General features: G+C 40.7%; 1 protein-coding gene across 2 annotated transcripts in view; it reads right to left on the bottom strand.

The window, feature by feature from the left end:
- Positions 1–18,667, bottom strand: part of P4HA1 (prolyl 4-hydroxylase subunit alpha 1) — an 89,453-nt gene extending 70,786 nt beyond the window's left edge. Inside the window, exon 1 of one of the 2 annotated variants that reach the window (XM_054503815.2) lies at positions 18,319–18,667. The gene's annotated coding sequence lies outside the window, so the exon portion shown is untranslated. The remainder of the gene's footprint in view (positions 1–18,318) is intronic. The other variant, XM_054503814.2, reaches the window with a different exon arrangement.
- Between the last annotated feature and the right edge of the window lie 4,771 nt (positions 18,668–23,438).

Below are 23,438 nucleotides of genomic sequence, written 5' to 3'. Positions count from 1 at the left end.
AAACTTATTAGTAATTAATGACATAAAATAAGAAACCATTTTTGCCCATCAAGTGAACAATTAACAAGCAAAATTATTTAATGTTGTTATATGCCAAGAAACTTAAAATGAACACATCCTTTAACTTGTAGAGTTAAATGAAAAAACAAGATTTAAAAATTATCATACAACCTTGGTGGAATCTATATTGACTAAGATTATGTTTTCATTACCCCAACACAAAGTTATAAATAAATTAACACTGGTCAAAACAAAGAAAAAATTAACATCATAATACAGTCATAACTATGCAAGAACATATGCAGAGGAAATTCACCAAAGTGTAATTGTCTCTGGTTAGCAAAACAGTAGATAATTTTTTTTTTTTTTTTTTTTTTTTGAGACAGAGTCTCATTCTGTTGCCCAGGCTGGAGTGTAGTAGCGCAATCTCAGCTCACTGCAACCTCCACCTCCCAGGTGCAAGCAATTCTCCTGCTTCAGCCTCCCAAGTAGCTGGGATTATAGGCACCTGCCAACACGCCTGGCTAATTTTTGTATTTTTAGTAGAGATGGGGTTTTGCCACGTTGGCCAGGCTGGTCTCGAACTGCTGTCCTCAGGTGATCTGCCTGCCTCGGCCTCCCAAAGTGCTGGGATTACAGGAGTGAGCCACCGTGCCCGGCTGGTAATTTTCTTTTATATCTCTGTATTTTCCAGACCTCCTATAATACATTTTTATAGTGACAAAAAAATTAACTTCGTACAAAATAATAAACCTAAAGCATTAACTCTCATATTAAGATACCTTAAACTTTTTAAGAAGTAGTTACTCTCTAACAAAAGAGTAGCTAACAAATAATATAAGGTTTTGAGCATGTTCCATTTTCTAGTTCTATAAGCCTCTACATTTCACTTTCTTTTTCAAAGATACTTAAGCCTAAACTGGGTGCAGTGGCTCATGCCTGTAATCCCAACACTTTGGGAGGCTAAGGCAGGAGGATCACTGGAGGCCAGGAGTTCGAAACCAGCCCAGACAACACAAGGAGACCCCAACTCTATAAAAAATTTTTAAAAATAGCCAGGTGTGGTAGTAGTCCCAGCTACTTAGTAGGTTGAGGCTGGAGGATCACTTGAGCCTGGGAGGTAAAGGCTGCAGCGGGCTATGAATGTGCTACCACACTCTAGCCTGGGTGACAAGAGACTCTATACCCATAAAAATAACAGTTAAGGCCAGGAGCAGTGGCTCACGCCTGTAATCTCAGCACTTTGGGAGGCCGAGGTGGATGGATCACCTGAGGTGAGGCGTTCGAGACCAGCCTGGCCAACATGGTGAAACCCCATCTCTACCAAAAATACAAAAATTAGCCGGGCATGGTGGCAGGCGCGTGTAATCCCAGCTACTCAGGTGGCTGGGGCAGGAGAATCGCTTGAACCCAGGAGGCGGAGGTTGCAGTCAGCCGTGATCTCGCCATTGCACTCCAGCCTGGGAGACAAGAGTGAGACTTCATCTCAAAATAAATAAATAAATAAATAACAGTGAAACTAAAAATAAAGATACTTTGAAAGCAACCCTATTATCTAGCAGTGAACTAGTCTGCCAAAGTAGCACACTTTCCCATTCTATTTCCTCCTACACTTAGACATAAGACCCAGACTAGGTCAATCATTGACTTTCATTCTCATTAACATAATGGTTGAGGGATGGCCTTGTGAATGGTAGAAAGCAGCTCTTTCCGGAGTTGCTAAGCTCAGAGGATGTGAACTTGGGGCTCTCTTGTGACCATCTTTCTCACTTGTCTAGGATCTATAAACAGGACAAAGTCATACAGAGACAAGTAGTTTCAACCCCCAGGGCCCTGATTCTTTGCAACTATTGCTTTGAATCTGTAAGCTACTACAATAATCTCCCAGCCCACCTAAAAAGCCTTTAAATTCCTTTTTGCTTAAGCTAATTCAAGTTGGATTTCTGTCATTTACAATAGGAAGTTCAGACCCATACAACATTATTCCAAACTAACATGCCTACCCAAGCTAGATAATAAAAATGAAGATAGACCTATATGGCAGTGCTTCTCAAACTTTAGCTCTATCAGAATCACCTAAAGGTCTGAAAAGTCGAGATAATTTGCACAAGTTTCCAGGCAATGCTGATAGTGCTGGCTGGGGGATCACAGTCTGAGAACCACTGGATACAGCAAACAACCCTATGAAATCACCTCTGCATTTAAAATAGATTTTACTTCAATTTATCTTATGTAAAAGTATAACTGAATGTCTAATTACTCTAGGGAATGGTTCTCTAATCTGTTTTAGCACTATGTCTCATTCATCCACATTCATTCAGAAACTTTAAGGGACATGTTAATAGCCAAACATATCAATCACAGGTTTTTTTTAACAATGGTTTCTAGCCAGGCACGGTGGCTCACGCCTGTAATCCCAGTACTTTGGGAGGCAAAAGCGGGCAGGCAGATTCCTTGAGGTGAGGAGTTTGAGACCAGCCTGGCTAACACAGTGAAACCCGTCTCTACTAAAAATACAAAAAATTAGGCCAGGCACGTTGGCACACACCCGTAGTCCCAGCTACTTGGGGGAGGCTGAGGCAGGAGAATCGCTTGAACCCAGGAGGTGGAGGTTGCAGTGAGCTGAGATTGCGCCACTGCACTCCAGCCTGGGCAACAGAGCGAGACTCCATCTCAAAAACAAAAACAAAACAAACAATGGTTTCCTTATGGTGTCTCACTTCTATTTATTCTACCTTCATTCAGAAAGCAGCTTGCAAAGAGAATCATTATAGAACATTTAAGAGTCAAGTATCCCAAAAGACATTATGACTTTATCAAAAATTATAAAATATAAATGCCTCCTGTTCTAAATCTTCAAAAAGCTTGAAAAAGAAATTAATGGGTCAAAATGGATGCAATCTCCTTTAAAAGAAAGACTAATTTCAGACAGCATCCCTGAAAAGACTTGTCTTAATTTTTAAAAAGACAAAGAGGAGGGAGGGAGGAGGAATAGGAGGAAGAAAGAAAAGAAAACCCAAGAAGAGTCAAAGATCCAAAGATAAACTTATACTGGAATAAAACTTGGTGCTATAACAGTATGAATAAGTTATTGATAATATTTAGGTTATTGGTTAGATGATAGGTTCAAAAGTGTTTATTATATAATATATATGTATATATATTATATAATATATATATGTATTATATGTATATTACTTATAATGTTTGGTAGCATATTATAATTTTTAAACTATAAGAAAAAAAGCAGTATGGAAGAAATCCTACCAGAAAACATTCTCAGGTAGGCCTGGATAAAAATAAATGTGAAGTTTACATTCATCCAAACACAAAACTTTCCTACAGTTCTTATTCCAGGAAGTCCAGTCCCACAGACTCAACAGGTCAATCAAACCTGGGAACAGATCTTAAAAGTTCTACCATATAGTAAATACAAATGATCCCCAACATAGGACAGTTTGACTTAGGATTTTTCAACTTTATGATGGTGCAAAAGTGATATACCATTCAATAAAAAACATACTTTGGGCCGGGCACAGTGGCTCACGCCTGTAATCCCAGCACTTTGGGAAGCCGAGGCCAGCGGATCACAAGGTCAGGAGTTCGACACCAGCCCGACAAACAGGGTGAAACCCTGTCTCTACTATGGGCATGGTAGCATGCACTTCCAATTCCAGTAACTCAGGAGGCTGAGGCAGAAGATCGCCCGAACCTGGGAGGTGGAGTTTACAGTGAGCCAAGATGGCACCACCGCACTCCAGCCTGGGCAACAGAGCGAGACTCCGTCTCAAAACAGAAACAAAAACAAAAACAAAACATACTTTGACCCCACAACCACTCTGTGGTTCACTTTCAGTACAATATTCAATAAATTACATGAGCTATTCAACACTTTATTATAAAATAGGCTTTGTTAGATGATTTTGCCCAACTGTAGGCTAATTTAAGTGTTCTGTTTTGAGCACATTTAAGGTGTGCTAGGCTAAGCTATGATGTTCATCTTACAGTATTTTCAACTTACAGTTGGTTTATCAGGACACAGCCCCATAAGTCAAGGAGCATCTATATTTACATTGAGGTATGAGGAGTCATTGAATTTTAAGTACAAGTTATTCAGTGAATTACTAGGACAGGGCATCTGGTAAATAATTCTATTAGCGTTTTGGTCAAATATTTTTCTTCCAAGAAAAAGTTGTAACATTTTCAAAAGTTTGTATCTCCCAGACAAATCATTCAAAAATTAATAAGGCAGACTAAAGAGTACCTGATATTCTCTTTTTTTAAGCTAGTCAAGTAAAGCAATGGGAGTGCAGAAAGAACAAAGAAACCTGTAACTCGTTGTGATCAATTAGTTGTAAACACCATTGCACTTGGTCCGGCCAAGAATGCTTGATATTCTAAACTAAACTTTCTCTGACACTTAAAATTTTCCACAGGGGTTCTATTAACCTTCGACACTTGTTCCAAACCTTCTTTTAGAAGGCTCCAACTTTATTTTTCCTCATACAGGTCCCTTATTCAACTGTTGGTCCTCCTGAAATCTGTTTCAGACTTTAATGTTTCTGACAGTTTTCATGGTCAACACGAAAGAACACCACAAATTCAGGCTCCTAAATCAGGCCATTATAATGTGCTCTGTGTCAAAACTTGGCATGTCTTTTCCATCTTAACAGAATGTATCTTCCAAGACAAGTAAGAGTAATTACTAATTAGTTATATTTCTGTTCTTCCCTATAATCCCTCTGCAAATTGCCATTGTTTTTACTTAACTCCATGAATTCCAGTCATACTTCTGTTCTTAAAAGAGAGTGAGCTACAAGTCTAGTACTTACAATCTGATGGACAAATACTTTAATGCTATGACCAACTTTTCTGTCACAAATTCAGAAATCATGTTAGCTTCTTTCCCTCACTTTCTGTACTAGGGTAGTGAACTGTACTGAGCAGTATTGTAGCACTTATTGGCATAATGCCAAATGAAAAGCATTTCAAGATTCATATTAGAAGTCAGCTCTAAGTTAAGATATTGCCTTTAACTGAAAGTGCTACACAGGCTGTCTTTTGGAAGTTCTTCCAAAGTCCTAAGTCTTTCCTGTCAGAAAGAACGTTAAGATGAGATCATTTCAAAAACACACACTTGTGTTTTGCTTATGACACCTCCTCCACCCCTTTTCTCTTTCTTCAAGAAACTGACCCCTTTTACCTTCTTCTAGCACTCTACTCTACCTTTAATTCATCCCCATACAGCATGATACTTATCCCTAACCAAATGGCTATTCAAAGTTCTAGCAGTTCTGAATGCCTGAACCACATAAAATAAAGTTCAAGTGACAGAGTGGAACCTGGTCTCAAAAAAAAGAATATATTTGCCTACATATGTAACAGGTTTTTTAAATTTAATACAATAATTAAAAGAACTCAAAAAAATGTTAAATGAGAGGTGGAATCACAGTTGTTTTTCTCTTCCCTCAACATCTACACTTCTTTGATAAACATTATTTTTAATTTAAAAAATTCTACTTCTGTAAATAAACAAGTAAGCTAACAAAAAAACAAAGTTTAAGTAAATACATAAATCACAGAGTTAGTAAAATCCCAAATGATGAATTCCACTGCTCTGCTTCTAGCTGGCATAATACCACCATCAATCCCTTTTGTTCCCAAACAAATTTCACCTATTTTTGATTTAAACAAGAAGTTCTGATAAGACAGCTTTGGTTTTTTCACCACCCTAAGGATACAAGTAAAAAGTTTAAAAGTTTTGTTTGTACAATATGCATTTTAGATTTCTTAAACTTAAATATAAATTATGAAGTGAAGTAAGGCAAACAATTCCAAACTCAGAAGTTTTCATGAAACTTCATTCAAGACTAATTGTATTGTTTCTGGGGTCTGGCTTTGTTGCCCAGTCTGGAGTGCAGTGGAGCAATCACAGCTGACTACAGCCTCAACCTCCAGGGCTCAAGTGATCCTTCCATCTCAGCTTCCTGAGTAGCTTGGACTACAGGCTTGTGCCACCACGACCGGCCAATTTTTTAAATTTCTTTTATTTCCTGTAGAGTTGGGATCTCCTTATGTTGCCCAAGCTGGTCTCCAACTCCTGGACTCAAGCAGTCTTCCCGCCTGAGCCTCCCAATGTGCTGGGATTACAGATGTGAGCCACCGTGCCCAGCCCAAGACTGAATTTTATACAGCAGTTATACTACTTGAAAAATGACCATTTGGGGAAAAAAACTGGCATTCTTTTTAGAAAATGACCGTTATATACAAAGAATAACCAATGACAGGAAACAATTTTAAAAAGCTCATTTGCAACAGCAACACTTAATTACCTGGGAATAAACAAGAAAACTTTAAATTTGCCCTAAAATTAACACATTAAGACCATTTTGAAGTTTAAGACAATAAACTGGCCAGGCTTGGTGGCTCATGCCACCAAGGTGTAATCCCAGCACTTTGGGAGGCCAAGATGGAAGGATCACTTGAGCTCAACAGCTCGAGACCAGCCTTGGCAACATGGTGAAACCCAGTCTTTACAAAAAAATACAAAAATTAGCCGGGCATGGTGGCATGCTCCTACAGTCCCAGCAACTCAGGAGGCTGAGGTGGAAGGATTGCTTGAGCCCAGGAGACAGAGGGTACTATAAGCCATGATTGTGCCACTGCACTCTAGCCTGGGTGACAGAGTGAGTCCATCTCTTTTAAAAAAAATTATTTTCATAACTTTCGATTAGGCAATTAATCATAACGCCTAGGCAATAGTTTCTTAAGATATGACACCTAAAGCACAAGAAGCCAAAGAAATAAATTGAACTTTGCCAAAATCTAAAACTGCTGTGCTTCAAGAAAGCAAAGACAACGTAAAAAAGTATTTGCGAATCACATTTCCGATAGTATCAGGTTTAGTATCCAAATACATAAAGAACTTAGAACTCAATAATTTTTTTTTTTTTTTTTTGAAACAGAGTTTTGCTCTTGTTGCCCAGGCTGGAGTGCAATGGTACAATCTCAGCTCACTGCAACCTCCATCTCCTGGGTTCAAGCGATTCTCCTGCCTCAGCCTCCCAAGTAGCTGGGATTACAGGCATGTGCCACCATGCCTGGCTAATTTTGTATTTTTAGTAGAGACGGGGTTTCTCCATGTTGGTCAGGCTGGTCTTGAACTCCCAACCTCAGGTGATCTGCCCACCTCAGCCTCCCAAAGTGCTGGGATTGCAGGCGTGACCCACCGCACCCGGCCAGTAATTTTTTTTAATGGGCAAAGGATTTGAAGAGACATTTCTCCAAAGAGGCAAGTACATGAAAAGATGTTCAACATCATTCATCACTATGAAAATGCAAATCAATTCCACAATGAGACACCACTTCACTGCCACTTTGATGGCTACAGTAAAAAATGACTAGCTGGGTACAGTGGCATACACCTGTAGTTCCATCTACTTGGGAGACTGAGGCAGGAGGATCACTGGAGTCTAGGAGTTTGAGCATATAACTGCACTATGATTGCACCTGTGAATGGCCACTGTACTCCAAACTGGGCAACATAGTGAGACTTCATCTCTTTAAAACAAAAAGTGACACACAATTACAAGTATTGACAAGGACACAGAGAAACTGGAACTCTGATACATTGCTGGTAAAAATGTAAAATGAGGCAGTTCGTCTGGAAAAGTTTAGTTCCTCAAAAAACCTGAACAGAATAACCATATGGCCCAGATATTTCACTCATAGGTCTATATCCAAAAGAAATGAGAACACATGTCCAGGCAAAAACTTTTGCATGAATGTTCATGGCAGCAGCATTATTAATAATAGCCAAAAGTGTGGAAATAACCCAAATATCCATTAGTGGGTAAACAAAGTGTGGTCTATCTGTACAATGGAATATTATTTGGCTATAAACAGAAATGAAGTACTGATATATAACACAAATGAACCTTGAAAACATTAAGTAAAATAATCTCTAGAGACAAAAAGTAGATTAGTGGTTGCCCAGGGTTAGGCAAGGGACAATGGGAGTGACTGCTACTGGGTCTGGGGTTTCTTTTTGGAGTGATATAAATGTTTTAAAATTGATTGTTGTGGTAACACAACTGTGAATATATTAAAAGCCACTGAAATGTATACTTCAAAGGGAAAATTGTATGGTACATGAATTATTACTCAATAAAGCTGTTTTAAAAAAATTAAAAAGAAAACAGGCTGGGAGCGGTGGCTCACGCCTGTAATCCCGGCACTTTGGGAGGCTGGGATTACTCCTGACTCACTTGAGGTCAGGAGTTCAAGACCAACCTGGCCAACATGGTGAAACCCCATCTCTACTAAAAATACAAAAATTAGCCAGGCGTGGTGGCACATGTCTGTAAATCCCAGCTACTTGGGAGGCTGAGGCAGGAGAATTGCTTGAACCCAGGAGGCGGAGGCTGCAGTGAGCCGAGATTGTGTCACTGCACTCCAGCCTGGGCAAAAGAGTGAGACTGCATCTCAAAAAAAAAAAAAAATAGGAAATCAACCTAAGTTCTCATTTCACTTGGGTAAATACCTAGGAGCGGGAATGCTGGGTCATATGACAAGTATATACTTACCTTCATAAAAAACTGCCAAACGTTTCTCCAAAGTAGCTACACTATTTGCCCTCCCAACAGCAAAGGATGAAAGTTTCCATTGCTCCCATTCTTACCAGCATTTTGTATTGCCATTTTTTCCTTAGTTTCTCTTAATATCTTAATTTTCACAATAGGCATATAGTAGTATCTCCTTATGGGTTTAATTTGCAATTCCATAATTACTAATGTTTAATGCCTTTTTTTTTTTGAGACAGAGTCTCACTCTGTCGCCCAGGCTGGAATGCAGTGGCACAATCTTGTCTCACTGCAACCTCCGCCTCCTGGGTTCAAGTGATTCTGGTGTCTCAGCCTCCTGGGTAGCTGGGATTACAGGCACGTGCCACCACACCTAATTTTGTATTTTTAGTAGAGACAGGGTTTCGCTATGTTGGCCAGGCTAGTCTTGAACTCCTGACCTCAGGTGGTCCACCCACCTCAGCCTCCCAAAGTGCTGGGATTACAGGCACGAGCCACCATGCCCGGCCTATGTTTAACACCTTTTGGGGTGTTTATCTGCTGTTCATACACCTTCCTGCATAGTGTCTACTCAAATCTTTTGCTCTTTTTAATTAGTTGTTTACTTATTTTTTTTAAATAGAGATGGGGTCTCGCTATGTTGCCCAGGCTGGTCTCAAACTCCTGGACTTTCAAGCAATCCTCCAGTCTTGGCCTCCCAAAGTGCTGAGATTACAGACGTGAACCACCATGCCCAGCTTTGAGTTCCTTATACAGTCTATTTTTTGTCAGATATGTGATGGGGAATATTTTCTCCCAGTCTGTGAAGTCTTTTTATTCTCTCAACAGTGTGGAAGAGCAGAAGTTCTTAATTTTGATGAAGTCTAATTTATCAGTTTGTTCATTTATGAATCATGTTCCTGGTATCATGTCCAAGAAATCTCTGCCTGACCCATGGTCAAAAATATTTTTGTCCTATGTTTTCTTTCAAATATTTTATAGCTGCACATTTTACTTCACAATCTATGAACCTCTTTTTAAATAGAAACGGGTCTCACTCTATTGCCAAGGCTAGTCTCAAACTCCTGGGCTCAAGCAATCCTCCTGCCTCAACCTCCCAAAATGCTGGGATTATAAATGTGTGTGACCAGACCCAGCCTATGAACCATTCTGAGCTAATTTTTGCATAGTGTGTGAAGTACAGATTGAGGCTCTAATAAAAAGATTTCATTTTGACGTTTGAGTGCAGACTGCTTTCAAGTCCCACACCTCTCTCCCTTTTGTCCCACATCTGGGTAAGTCTGTAAGAAAGCCCAGGTACTCCCTCCCTTGGTATTGGTGTGAAGTTGAAACCATGTAAATACCACACATGGGGACCAGTATTCCCTCCCTTGGTATTGGTGTGAAGTTGAAACCATGTAAATACCACACATGGGGACCATCAAACAAGTTCCACCTTCTGGTCATAATAAAAACCAAAGCCACCCACCCTGTTTCACTCTTGCTTCATTCTGGACCAAATCTAAGTCCTTGACCTTGAGGAATCCTTTTGCTGTTTACTGTGTGATTAAACTTTATTTCATATCCACTGGTGGATTCATATGTCACTTGTCCCAATATTCATATAAATTCCTGGGCAAGGGACTGCCCAGTGTCCAACAGTGGATACTTGGTGCCCAAATAAAACAAAGATTCTGTTTTTTCTTTGCATATGAATATTCAACTGTTCCAGACTATCCTCTGATGAATTGCCCTTAAACTTTTTCAAAATGAATTGACAATTTTTGTGTGACTAGATTCTCTGTTTTGTTCAACTGATCTGTATGTCTATCTTTTCTCCAATACCACAGTCTTGGTTATTGCAGCTTTAAACTAAGTTGAAATCAGGTAGTGTGACTCTTCCAATTTTGTTATTCTTTTTCAAAATTGTTTTAGCTTTTCTAGTTCCTTTGGTTTTCCATATTAATTTTAGAATCAGCTCATTAGTTTCTATAAGAAATCCTCTGAGATTTGGACTAGAAATGCGCTGAATCTATAGATCAGTTTGAGAAGAGTAGGTATCTTAATACTGAGTCTTCTAATCCATGAACATGATATAATCAGTGTTTCATAATTTTCAACATACAAATATTACACACCGTTTGAAAAGTTAACACTTAAGTATTTCATGGTTTTTAGTGCTATTGAGATGGGAATTTTTCTTTTTTTTTTTTTTTTTTTTTTTTTTTGCCCGGAAAAAAGGCTTTATTTAGGTGCTACAGCCGAGGAGATGGGAGCTCAGTCTCAAATCCATTTTCCTGATGGACTAAAATGGAATTTTTCACTTTAGTTTCTAATTGTTCATTATTAGTATATAGAAATACAATTTACTGTTGTATATTGACCTTCTAAGCTACAACTCTGCTGAATTCACTTTTTCACTAGAGCTTTTTTTGAAGAGTCTAGGATTTTCTACATAGACGTGTTGTCTGTGAATAGAAACTGCTCTTTGAAGCACACTGTTTAAAGAATGAAGACAAGCCAACAACTGGGAAAAAATATTTCCCTATCACATCTAGCTGTTGCACTCCTAGGCATTAATACAAGAGAAAAGAAAGCATATCTCTCTCCAACAACTTGTACATGAATGCTCATAGCAGCTTTATTCGTAATAGTCAAAAAGTGAAAACAATCCAGATGTCCATCAAAGGGTAAATGGGTTTAAAAAATCATGGTATATTCATAAAATGTAATACAATTCAACAATAAAAAACTATGAACACGTAACAACATGGATGAATCTCAAAATAATTACGCTGAGTGTAAGGAGATTCCCCGTGCCAAAAAAAAGCGTATATACAATACAATTACATTTTTATAAAACTCTAGAAAATAAAAACTAATCTTAAGCAACGGAAACAATGGTTTCCTAGGGGTACAGAGAGGGCAGTAAGGAGCAAAAGAAGGGATTACAAAAAGTCATAAGGATACTGCCGATGCCCAGGCTAGAGTGCAGTAGCGTGATCTTGGCTCACCGCAGCCTCAATCTCCAGGCTTTGGGTGAGTCTCCCACCTCAGTCTCCCAAGTAGCGGGGACTACAGGCACGCAACACCACACCCGGCTAATTTTTTAATTTTTTTGTAGAGACAGGGCTTTACCATGTTGCGCAGGCTGGTCTTGAACTTCTGGACTCAAGCAGTCCTCCTGCCTCAGCCCCCCAGAGTGTTGGGATTACAGGTGTGAGCCACTGCGCCTGGCCAAGTATACTCTTTTTTGAGACAGAGACTCATTTCTGTCACCAGGCTGGAGTACAGTAGCACAATCACAGTTCATTGAAGACTCAACCTCCCCAGCTCAAGCAATCCTCCTGCCTCGGCCTCACAAGTAGCTAGGATTACAGGCAGGCACCATCACACCCAGCTAATGTTATTTTATTTTGTGTAGAGATGAAGTCTTTCTATGTTGCCCAGGCTGGTCTGGAACTCCTGGGCTCAAACAATCCTCCTGCCTCGGCCACCCAAAGTGTTGGGATTACAGGCCTGGGCCACTGTGCCTGGCCTTGAGGATACTCTTGAAGGTGATGGATATGTTCCTTACCTTGATTGTACTGACGTTTTTTTAAGTAGATATTTTTGTCAAATTTATCAAATTGTACACTGTAAATATATGCAATTTGTCCTGTCAATTTTGCTCAATAGTCGTTAAAATATATCAATTTATTCAATTTATTAGTAATCACCCTTATATCAAAGATTAGTGTTTTACTTATCACTATCACTCTACTTGGTGGCAATGGTCACTATTCACTATTTTCAAATACAATATTAAGGTTTTTTAAATTCAGGCATAGTAAATTGAGGTCTATTTTCAAAATATCTTTGAGGTTAAAAGAAGTAAATGCAGGACAGGTGCGGTGGCTCATGCCTGTAATCCCAGCACTTTGGGAGGCCAAGGCGGATGGATCACCCCAGGTCAGGAGTTCCAGACCCGCCCAGCCAAGATGGTGACACCCTGTCTCTACTAAAAATACAAACAAGTAGTCGGGCGTGGTGGCGGGTGCCGGTAATCCCAGCTACTCGGGAGGCTGAGGCAGAGAATTGCTTGAACCCAGGAGGCGGAGGTTGAGGTGAGCCAAGATTGCGCCACTGCACTCCAGCCTGGGCGACAGAGTGAGACCCCATCTCAAAAAAAAAAGAACTAACTAAATTTTGAAATCATGTAAATTTGAGAATGTCTTCACGTAACCTTTGACTATGAATATGTTGCCTGAGTTTACCAAAAAAAAAATAAAAAAAAGGAGGAAGGTTGTCAGAACCATAGGGCAAGAACAAAGGTTACACACACAAGTAACGTTTTGAGGTCCTAAATTCAACCAGTAGGTTTTAGAAATATCAACTTTTTTTTTTTGAGACAGGGTCTGGCTCTGTCACGCAGGCTGGAGTGGAGTGAACAATCAGAGCTCACAGCAGCCTTGAACTCCTGGGCTCCAGAGATCTTTCCACCTCAGCCTCCCAAAGCACTGGGATTACAGATGTGAGCCATCATGCCTAGTCTAAAATAAACATTTCTTGATCATATTTTTGGAGAAATTAGATACGCAAATCTAGTTAATATAAGATTAGAACTGTAAGAGAAGTCTTGAGCCTACTTACCATCAGTTAATATCTAATTTATTGTTGCAGACACATGTAACAGGTTATCTGATGCTTCATACACTGTTCAATGCCTTTTAATTTTATGACTTGTATGATAGTTCTCGGCTATTGATTCTTGGGTTTTACTGAAGTTCCAAAAATCAAAGAGCTTTGATTCCTGTAATGGAAATATCTAGAGAAACTTGTGTTTAACTGACTCTGCAGAGATGAAGGCCAAATTCTCATATGTACCTATAGCATTACTCAAATACTATTCTTAGTACAAAAAAGTTAAATATACTCTTATCTCTGAACATGAGCTATTCAGACCAAGGCCACTCAGGTCAGAGTAGAATACTCTAAAGCTGGCTTTAGCAGTCCCTTTCCTCCTAAAAAATGGATTATTGCTCTGAGGCCCAGGTATACTCAGCTTCATCCCTCCCAAGGCTATTCTGTCAAAATTCCAGTTTTATTTCCACCCAGTCTACCTCTCTTTCTAGCCTTCAATTATCTCTTTATTCTAATGCCAGATCCAAATTTCTCAAGTTGAGGTAAAGAGAGACAAAATAAGACCACATATACTAGAACAGGGAAAAATGAATTCATGGTTGTAGAGGATATGAATCTAGATATGCATTTCCATTCAGTGCTACAGATTTAATATCTACTAAAATGTTAGCCACATGGTGCTGTATCATGTAATTTTTATGTCCTATTCCTATGAAACATTTCTCATCATTCTTGATTTTCCTACAGTCTACTGGGCATATTGTAAATTTTTTTTTTTTTTTTTTTTTTTTTTTAGAGACAGGGTCTTGCACTGTCACCCAGGCTAGAGTGCAATGGTGCTATCATAGCTCACTGCAGCTTCCAACTCTTGGGCTCAAGCGACCCTCCCACCTCAGCCTCCCAAGTAGTTAGACTACAGATGCGTGCAACCTCATGCCCCATTAGTTAAAAAAAAAATTTTCTTTGTAGAGAGATGGGGTCCCACTATGCTGACCAGGCTGGTCTTGAACTCCTGGCCTCAAGTGATACTCCTGCCTCGGCCTTCCAAAGTGCTGTGATTACAGGTGTGAGCCACCATGCCTGGGCAACATAGTAAGACCCTGTCTCTAAAAAAAATTTAAATATAAACTTAAAAATTAAAAAATTGGTTAAAGTTTACTGTAGTTATACAGGTTGATAAAATAAGCCACTAAATTACAGTCCTCTCTTTGCACTACTTATAATGGAGAAATAGCTCAAGTGTCCAACAAGAGAGTAAGGATGACCAGGCATGGTGGCTCACACCTATAATCCCAACACTTTGTGGGGCAGATGGCAGAATCACTTGAGGCCAGGAGTTCGAGACTAACCTGGTCAACAGAGCAAGATCCAATCTCTACAAAAAATTAAAAAATTAGCTAGACATGGTGGCATGCACCTGTACCCCGAGCTACACCCGGAGGCTGAGGCAGAAGGATTGCTTGAGCCCAGGAGTTCAAGGCTGCAGTGAGCTATGGTCACACCACTGCACTCCATCCTGGACAACACAGCAAGATCCTATCTCTTAAAAAAAAAAAAAAAAAGACACAGAGAGACAGTAAGGCTGAGTGTACTAATTCCATATAATATTACTATTTAAGAAAGAAATGAGTAATATGGACACATTTTTATGAAACACCAAACATGAAGAAGAGAAAGTCCCAATATAGAACTCATTCACTGATGACAACTAGGTAAGAAGTCTGAATCTCTATAATGTATTTTTAGCAAATGTCAAACCAAATATACTAACAGTCACACTGATCATCCAAAGGAAGACCAGGAAAAAGAATGTTTTTCATCACACCGAGTTTAAAAACTGCTGGAGTAACCTAAATGAGAGTCCTTTTGAATTGCCGAAGCTTTTCTTTAGGTACAATACTTATTCAGCTAGAGAAATTGAAGCTGTCTTAATGACAGGACAGCTTCAATTTATACAAATAAATTTTCTTGAATAGAAACACAAAGCTTTGGCCGGGCACGGTGGCGTGACCACACCTGTAATCCCAGCACTTTGGGAGGCCAAGGCGGGCAGATCACGAGGTAAAGAGATCGAGACCATCCTGGTTAACACGGTGAAACCCCGTCTCTACTAAAAATAGAAAAAATCAGCGTGGTGGCGGGCGCCTGTAGTCCCAGCTACTCGGGAGGCTTAGGCAGGAGAATGGCGTGAACCCGGGAGGCGGAGCTTGCAGTGGGCCGAGATTGCACCACTGCACTCCAGCCTGAGTGACAGAGTGAGACTCCATCTCAAAAAAAAAATATATATATATATATACACACACTCATTTTATTTGGATTTTTTTATATATATTCATATATTTATACACACACAACACATTATGGTTTAATTACAAGACTCAAGATCTCACTGCAAGAAAAGCAATAAAGTTTAATGCCAAGAGCCTGTGTAATTTATTTTTGTTTACTTCCAAGCCTGTTCCACTTTCAGAATGGAAAACCAAAGTTAAGTTACCCTATATAGGAGGGAGCATGCAATGTGATATACTTTCACAGACTAGACAATTTAGCATTTCAACAATTCTAACAACCTATTAACTTTTGTTGAAACCCTTTTGGCAAAAATGTATTAGGGTCACCCACATATACAAGTCCAGTCAGACTTACATGCCCAGCTCAATTTTCAGAAACATTCAATACTGCCTCAAGACACCTAGATACCCTTAAAGAGTAGCTTCACATCTCTTACTTTTTAGGGGTTCTTATAATAAAGTTCATGGATGGACTTGAGTGGGGGGACAGGAAGTGACCTATAAAATTCCATGTAGGGTGTATTTGCATTTTCTGACATAGGACCACACCTTCCATCAGATTCTCAAAGGATTTCATGACCTTAAAATAGTTTGAGAACCACTATTATGTATCTCACAGGTCAATTCAAGAGCAATAATTATATCCTAGTTGATAACTGGTTGCTAAGTAAAATAAAGCATTCCTTCCACAGAAAGGAAGGCTCATACGCTTTATGGCTGTCCCAGCTCTTGCTGCATCTCTGGAATAAATGCCGTTTGAACTTAATTGCCCTACTGAAAAACACTGCTTTTCAGTATACAACTTACTCTGCAGTAATAGAAAAGGTTAACTAACAGCTCCTTGCCAAAAAGCCAAGATTCATCTGCAACAACCGAGACTACACAGGCAATATAAAACTTTTTTTCAATAGTCTTTTGCACTAATTTTTTTGGCATAATTAAAAGTTGTACACATTTTTCATCTGTTTTACCATCTAAGTTACCAAAACACAAAATGGCCAATGTAATTATCCTCCTACCAAAGTCCTGGTTTTCAGTACTTCAAAATAAAACTCATTTCAAAATGTCAATAAAAACAGCACTACCCATTTAAAAGAGACAGAAATAGTCCTTTTCCTAGTTAGTCTATGTAAATCTAAGAAACATTTGCCATCAGCTATCAAAAACAATGGCAGGACTTAAGACACAATGTCTCAAAACCAAAACTGACTATGAATTTTACTAAAGGTAAGTGATAAAATCTCTTTTCCCACATAAAGAAAAAAGTAAAATTTGAAGTTCACGTTTCAGATTCTTAAATTACGCTCACAAGCTAAAAAAAAAAAAAAAAAAAATCACGGGGTGTGTATTCACATTTCAAATGAAGACAAAATATAATTGAGGTTGTTCACTTTCAGCTTCTTGAATATATCGTCTTAGGATACCCATTTTCTCCATAGAAACTTGATTTTAAAAATCCCTTTAAAATGGTTTTTAAATTAACTTCCAATGTTCCTGCTATGCAGACTGAATTTTTCATCTGATTATTTTAGGAAAAGACTAGCCTCATTCATAAGCTACGTCTAAACCTAAAAGGGGAAATACGTTTCTAACCAGAACTTTAAAAAAAAAAAGAGTAAAAAATTGATGAAAGAACACTGCTGCCACGTCTTTGCCCCTCCCCCCCCCTCACGTAGTGGCTATTTCATCCCCTCCGAGTGCATTCCTAGGGAAAGTCCAAGAACCACTGCTCTCGGAGAAACCAGAAACAGTTAAGTGGAAATTGGCAAGTCTCTTTGGCCTTTTAGATCAATTCCTAAAAGAGGATCTAGCTGCTTCTTCAACCCTTTCTTAAAGAAAACAGTGCAAAATTCCAAGAGTCTTCACTCTATCCGGAACGCGTAAGATGTCAGTGTCTAAACACTGAATTTGTATTTAACAGATTCGATTATTTAGGAGAAAGAGTCTCATAGTTATCATACCATCCTTCCTCCCCATTGAAACATACATCCGGGGGCCAGCCATGTAATCCAACTCAAAATCCTCACACAACCATGGAATTTGTTGGACTGATGTGGACTTTTAAAAGCTGCAAATTCTCGGCAGAGAGAGACAGACAGAGATTGAGAGAAGAGCTCTTGGCTCTTTTTTAAAAAAGTTATGGGGAAGAAGAGGGAAGGAAGCTTCCCTGACGACGAGGTGACCTGAGATCTTACTTCCTCGGTGCTACGAGCACAAAACTCGGCGCCCCGGGCTACGTCTGGCTGCTAAGGCCGCACCGCTGCGCGCAACAGATGAGTTCAGCCGGAACTTTCTGGAGAGGTCCCCCCAACTCCCGGCGACTTTCGATAGGGCAAAAATGCCTGGAGCGCTGCGGATTCAGCTCCAAGCCTTAAAATCCGCTCTCCACCGCCACATGCGAACCATCTGCGGCTGTGGCGGCCAAAAGCCCACGCCCCGCGCTCGCGTTCCCCTTAGCCTCGTTAGGGAGGACCAGGTGCAAGAGAACTTGGAGAAAAAAAAAAAAAGCAAGAGTGATTCCTCCCCGGGAAAGAAAATTCAAGAAAGTCCTGGTCCCTAGGGCGGGGACTGAGGCTGCAGCAGCCCCAGCGGTCCGAGGCGCACCAGGGACGGAGATAGGAAGGGGGGCACGAAGGATCGGGGCCGCCGGGAGTCGCGTGGCGCAGGGAGAAGGGCCGAGTCTCCCGAGGGGAAGGAACCGAGGCTGCTGTGGTAACCTGGGGAACCCTCGCCCCAGAAGTACCACCACAGCGGGGAGGAATGGATCGTCGCAGCCGTCCGAGAAGGTCCACGGCTGCCCCATGGCCTCAGCCTCAGTCTCCGGGGTCGAGGGAGCGTCTCACCTGGAAAGTGGGACGAGAGGGCTGCGCGCTCTTCAGTCCCCAGTTGCCTCCACTCAGAGCGGGTACTTCCTACCCTCAGCCCGCTGGCGGCGCGACTGGGCAACAGAGGGAGCCCGTTAGCCCTTTTATAACCTCTAGGCCGCGATGGCAGCGCCAGGGAGGAGGCGACTGCAGCCCTCGCTACGTGAGCTCGAGCACACCGGCTCCCCGGCGACTGCGCAGGCGCCAAGCCCGTGCCTCCCTGCTGTCCCCACCCGTGGCCGGCCCGTGGAGTCTCAGGCCGAGAGGTGTGGCTGGGACCGGCCGCCTTGGTGTGGGTAAGCGGGACTGGGATGTAACGCGCCTGCGCAGGGTTCTCGCCCCGCCACCGTTACCGTGGTTACCACGGGGTTTCCCCCGCTCCTGTTCAGTTTGCCTCCTTGATTTCAGGGTCCGCGTCAGGCCTAAGCGACGAGGCCGCCGGCAGTAAAGTATCTTAAAAATGAGAAGAGGAACGTGGGAGTGTAGAAAATAAAGCAGAATTTTTCTAGGGTGGAAAATAATAGAGATTCAGCCTTGGTTTCTCAGCTGTCTTGTCCCTCTCACATCTCAGCACTCATTTTATACTAATCGTGCTCTATCTCCTACCTTTATACCTTATCAGTAGATCATTGAGAGCTCCAGGGTCAGGTTATCTCAATTCAAATCCTGCCTCAATCCTGTGTGTAACACTAGGCATTAACAACCTCTCCGTATCCGTTTACTCGTCTGTAAAATAGGAATGAAGGTACTACCCATCTTGTAAGATTCTTGTGAGAATGAAATGAGATAATGTGTGTAAAGCACTTAACACATGCCTCACACACAGAAATGACTTAGTAAATATTAGATTCTCCAGTAACATTAATTTATATAAGGCACCCAATGTTGCGTTTGATCTTAGTCTAACATTTGCCTTAGTTATAAAGTAACCCCAAACCAAGGGTTTATTTATATCTCCCTATACTGTGAGGGAGAATACAATGAAGAAGATAATTTTTCCCTTGTCAATGAAAGAGAAAAATGAGTTGCTAAGACTTGTTATTCATTAAGAATTGTGGTTTCTAAAGTTTTCCATGTATGCTAAAAAGTATAGCAATAATTAACATTTGACTTAAGCAGGAGGTGAGGTTGATTATATAACTACAGAAAGAGAGAGGGTACTCTCGGAGCACTAGGCAACTAAAAAGTAGATATAATGATGTCTAAATCAATGGTTCTGAAAGTGTAGTCAGGGAATCCATAAGGTCAAAATTATTTTCATACTAAGACTTTATTTGCCTTTTTCACTCTAATAACAATACAGTGAGGTCTTCCAGAGACTACATGCCTGTGATATTGCAACAGATGGAACGCAGATGCAGATATGAGATTCTTCTATTAGCCCAGACACTGAAGAGATTTGCAGAAATGTAAAATAATGCCACTCTTCTCACTAAATTATTTTGCTTTGGAAAATAGTTATTTTTCATTAAAAATATGTTATTAGGCCAAATGAAGTGGCTCACGCCTGCAATCCCAGCACTTTGGGAGGCCGAGGTGGAAAGATCACCTGAGCCCAGGAGTTCGAAATCAGCCTGGGCAACATGGCCAGACCCTCTCTCAAAAAAAAAGTTATTTATGTTATGTTAACATATAACAGGTTTATTATTGTTGTTTTAAATGAATAAATATTTTATATGTTTGTTTTAATTGCTAATATAGTAAATGTTGATAAATATGATCCACATAAAAGCTTTTTGGAGTCCTCAATACTTTTTAGGAGTGTAAAGTAATTATAAGACCAAAGAGGCAGGGCGCGGTGGCTCACGCCTGTAATCCCTGCACTTTGGGAGGCCAGGGCAGATGGATCACAAGGTCAGGAGATCAAGACCATCCTGGCCAACATGGTGAAACCCCGTCTCTACTAAAAATACAAAAATTAGCTGGGCATGGTGGCACACACCTGTAATCCCAGCTACTCAGGAGGCGGAGGCAGGAGAATCATTTGGACCCAGGAGGCAGAGGTTGCAGTGAGCTGAGATCACACCACTGCACTCCAGCCTGGGGACAGAGTCAGACTCCATCTCAAAAACAAAAAACAAAAAATAAAAAACTTCCTCAAATGGAGCTGTCATCAACATATTCACTGGCCCTACATAGAGCTGACTCTGAAAATTGACAGTTTACTCAGTAATTAAAATGGCCTAGACTCTGAAGCAGATTTACTGTGAAGCTAAGGAGGCTTCAGCTTCAGGGGCCGTCATTTGCACTAGCCCTTTCCAAGTCCCTGAAAGGGTCCCTAGTAATATGTTCACACTGCCCTGTGCTTTTGTAAAATTTGTAAAAGTAATGTATTTTAAACCGCAATCTTTAGTCCTTAGTGACTTCCCTGCACCATGTTTCCCTTTGTCTAGTGTTGGAGTGGCAAGCAAACATTTTTGAAATTTAGCTAAAGGGAAGTTGAGTTAGGAATACATTTGGTTTGAATTTACTGGGATATATTTTTATAACCCACAGTCACTTCCATGTGTAGTTAAGATATTGCCAGCTGTCCCAGTGGCTTCCAAGAATACTCCAATTGCCTGTTGTGCTGATCCACCCAGCATTGTAAAACAAAGGTGCAGGGCCAGAACTCTTAAAGTTATTTTAATGTGTCCAATGTTCTAGCATCAAAAACTATGTGAATAGTAGAAGAGAAGCAGGGTTGAAATTTTGGGAACCTGAAGCTAATCTGTGGGAAATTATTCCAATTATTGGATGTGTAAAATTGTAAAGATTTAGCATTTATCAATACCTAGCCAAAAAAGTTTTTTTTTTTCTTTTTTAGAGACAGGGTTTCACTCTGTCACCCAGGCTGGAGTGGAGTTGCATGATCATAGCTCACTGTAACCTCCAACTACTGCACTCCAGTGATCCTCCCACCTCCCGAGTAGCTGGGACTACAGGCATGCATGACCATGTCCAGGTTTTCTGCAGTGTTTTGTTTTGTTTTGTTTGCAGAGACAGGTCTCACCATGTGTCCAGGCTGGTCTTGAACTCCTGGGTTCAAGCAATCCTCCCACCTAGGCCTCCCAAAGTGCTGCAATAACAGACGTGAGCTGCGGGGCCCTGCCCAAAAAAGAAATTTATATTTTTTTCTCAGCACTTGATGAGGACATCCACAACAAACTAAAGAGTGTCATTAGTTTAAAGAAATCTGATGGGTCCTGAACTCTTTTTAAGTCATATATTAAATAATCTATTGGAAGCCAGATATGGTGGCTCTCCCAGGTAATTGCAGAACTTTGGGAGGCCCAGGTGGGAGGATCCATTAAGGCCAGAAGTTTGAGACCAGCCAGGGCAGGATGGTGAGACCTTATCTCTACAAAAAAAGTTTTTTTAATTAGCTGGGTATGGTGATATGTGTCTGTAGTCCCAGCCATTCAGGAGGCTGAGGCTAGAGGATCAGGATATAGGATGCAGCAAGCTGTGGTCTCACTACTGCACTCCAGCCTGGGCAACAGAAAGAGACCCTGTGTCTAAATAAATAAATAGCTTATTGGAGATTTTTCCAAATTGGACAACAAGCCTAATAATTTATATGACATTACCAACAATGAGTTGTGAACTTTAATCAATCACATATGCTATGTGAATTAGAAGAGAAAGAGAGTCTAGGTTAGTAATTCAAGATTCATAGAATAAATATTTATAGAACAGCTACCTTCTGTGTCCAAGACACTACCTACTGAGCTGTGGAAGATCAAACTTTAATTAGACAATCTCTGCCTTTAAGGAGCTTATAATCTTTGTTGAAAAGAATTAAAACTTGCACTGTGGCAACAGAAATTCATTCATCCATAAATAATTGCCTGCCCATATAAGCCAGACTATGCTAAGTGCTGGGTATGTCATTCCTGCTGTTGTAGAATTTGGAGTCCTTTGAAGAAAACCTACAACATAAAAATGTATGTTTCATCTGGGCACAGTGGCTCACGCCTGTAATCCAAGCACTTTGGGAGGCTGAGGTGGGTGGATCACCTGAGGTCAGGAGTTCGAGACCAGCCTGACCAATATGTTGAAATCCCACCTCTACTAAAAATACAAAAACTAGCCAGGCATGGTGGTATGCACCTGTAATCCCAGCTACTCTGGGGGCTGAGACAGGAGAATTGCTTGAACCTGGGAGGCAGAGGTTGCAGTAAGCTGAGATCACGCCACTGCACTCCAGCCTGGGCAACAGAGCAAACAAGAAAAAAAAATGTATGTATGTACATTAAAAAACATACACACACAAATATACGTACGTACACATTTGACAACTGAAAATAATAAGGAAACCAGGTGTGGCTCACACCTGTAATCCCAGTACTTTGGGAGGCCGAGGTGGGTGGATCACCTGAGGTCAGAAGTTCGAGACCAGCCTGACCAACATGGTGAAACCCCCGTGTCTGTTAAAAAAAAAAAAATATATATATATATATGTATATATATATGAAAATTAGATGGACATGGTGGCGCATGTCTGTAGTTCCAGCTACTTGGGAGGCTAAGGCACAAGAATCACTTAAAACCGGGAGGTGGAGGTTGCAGTGAGCTGAGATCATGCAACTGCCCTCTAGCCTGGATAACAGGATAACAGAGTGAGATTCCATCTAAAAAAAAAAAAAAAAAAAAAAAAAAAAAGCTTGGCGCGGTGGCTCATGACTGTAATCCCAGCACTTTGGGAGGTGGAGGTGGGCGGATCACGAGGTCAAGAGATTGAGACCAGCCTGGCCAACATGGTGAAACCCCGTCTCTACTAAAAATATGAAAATTAGCTGGGTGTGGTGGCACGCGCCTGCAGTCCCAGGTACTCGGGAGGTTGAGGCCATTGAATTGCTTGAACCCAGGAGGCAGAGGTTGCAGTGAGCCAAGGTTGTGCCACGGCACTCCAGCCTGGCAACAGAATGAGACTCCATCTCAAAAAAAAAAAAAAAAATATATATATATATATATATATGGCCAATAAACATGTTTTGCGGGGCACAGTGGCTCATACCTGTAATACCAGCACTTTAGGAGGCCAAGGTGGGTGGATCACCTGAGGTCAGGAGTTTGAGACCAGCCTGGCCAACATAACAAAACCCCATCTTTACTAA

This window comes from Pongo pygmaeus, chromosome 8 (assembly GCF_028885625.2).
Source record: "Pongo pygmaeus isolate AG05252 chromosome 8, NHGRI_mPonPyg2-v2.0_pri, whole genome shotgun sequence".
Classification (NCBI taxonomy): domain Eukaryota; kingdom Metazoa; phylum Chordata; class Mammalia; order Primates; family Hominidae; genus Pongo; species Pongo pygmaeus.
Note: the sequence above shows the minus strand (reverse complement) of the source record. Positions and strands in the feature narration are given on the sequence as shown.